The 1,499-nt window shown below is 50.1% G+C and overlaps 1 pseudogene; it reads right to left on the bottom strand.

Annotated features, from left to right (window-relative positions):
• Positions 1–225: 225 nt before the first annotated feature.
• Positions 226–1,167, bottom strand: LOC130848856 (methyltransferase-like protein 25B; annotated as a pseudogene).
• Positions 1,168–1,499: the final 332 nt, after the last annotated feature.

Below are 1,499 nucleotides of genomic sequence, written 5' to 3'. Positions count from 1 at the left end.
TGTTCTTTTTTTTTTTTTTAATAAAGTGAAAATAAACTTTTGCATGATACTACATAACACACAGAGGGAGAGAATGGGTATGACGTTGAAGATTCGTAGGGAACCAGGATTTCAGGGAGCATGCAGGATGCTGGTTCTCTGACCGAGGAGGGGAAGACTCTGCCACCCAGTGTGGTACCTGGCAGTTTCAGATGAGGTCTGTGATACGCCCTTCCTCAGACTGTGTCAGCTGTCTTCAGTCTCCAGAACAGAGAAGGCCACACGCAGAAGCCTTTGGGTGGCCACCGTAACCAGGTTTCTCGGAGAGAGTTCAGGGCTGAAGATGGGCAGGAGCTCGGCAGGGAAGCCTGTGAGAAAGGCAGGGCCTGCTTCTGAAGGCAGAGCAGCCGGTCCAGTAGAAGCAGTGTCTCTACCAGCCGGGCCAGCAGCAGGGCCAGGCTGAAGAAGGCCACCACACGGTTCTCCTGGGCCTGGTGGGCCCAAAGGGCAGCCGGATTCAGTGGCAGGTGGGGGTCCAGCCCCACTCGCTGTAGCCCCCGCTGCATATATTCTTCAATCTTGAGCTCGTGGACCCTGGGGATCCCCCGCATGCCTGGTTGACCGAGCTCGGGCTGGGCACACCAGATAGCCATCTCCAGTGCTGCCCGGTAGCCGTGGGTTCGAGGCCGGGGACTGCTTTCTGTAGCCACTCAGCATATTCCTCCAGGGCATGGCAGGCCCTCTTCCATAGCCTGAAGGGTAGTTCAGAGCCGGGCGGCCCAGCCACTCACCGATGCAGTGGGGAGCCACCAGGGTCACTCAACTTCATGTAGCAGCTGCCCACTGAGGCCAGGGCCACCCCCCCAGGGCAGCAGAAGTGCCTCAGCAAGGCAACACTCAGGTTCCCACAGACATGGAAGCCTGTCAGCAGCAAGGAGGCCCCTCTCTAAGATGAGTTCTCCAGTGGAAGCAGAAGCTTGAGGAACTTACTTTGAGAAACACTAAACTAGCAAAATCTATAAAGTGTCTTTTAATTATCTTGATAAAATTATCTTATTGTATCAAGCTGGTGTTCCATGAAGAAAATGCGCGTGTCCTTTATATTAATGATATGCTAAAGTGGGAAACATGTTTTATACTTACCAGTATCTTCTTTAGACTTTTCTCTCTTTCTAATGGCATCACCATTCTCACTGTCAGCCCAGATGGAAACTTCTGTACTTAAAGGGCAACCTTGACTCTCAGCTATAAATCTATCCATTGCTAAATCCTAACAATTCATCCTTTGTGTTGTCTCTGAAACTCATTTCCAAGTCAGTAACTGTGCTTCCAGGCTTTATTGATGGACCAATTTCTTGATTGTTGCTTGACTGGTGGAAACACTGATAATCTCTCTAACACTAGAGGGCATGAAAAATCTTCTTCTCTCTGCTTGTCTATTCTTTACCACGATGCCAGAGGTTTTTCTTCTAAACCATGGATCTAATCAGGTCACTCCCCTTCTCAAAAATCTTCAAAGG

Source organism: Hippopotamus amphibius, chromosome 3, assembly GCF_030028045.1.
Source record: "Hippopotamus amphibius kiboko isolate mHipAmp2 chromosome 3, mHipAmp2.hap2, whole genome shotgun sequence".
In the NCBI taxonomy this organism is placed as follows: Eukaryota; Metazoa; Chordata; class Mammalia; order Artiodactyla; family Hippopotamidae; genus Hippopotamus; species Hippopotamus amphibius.
The sequence above is the reverse complement of the archived record's forward strand: the minus strand, read 5'-3'. Positions and strand labels throughout refer to the sequence as shown.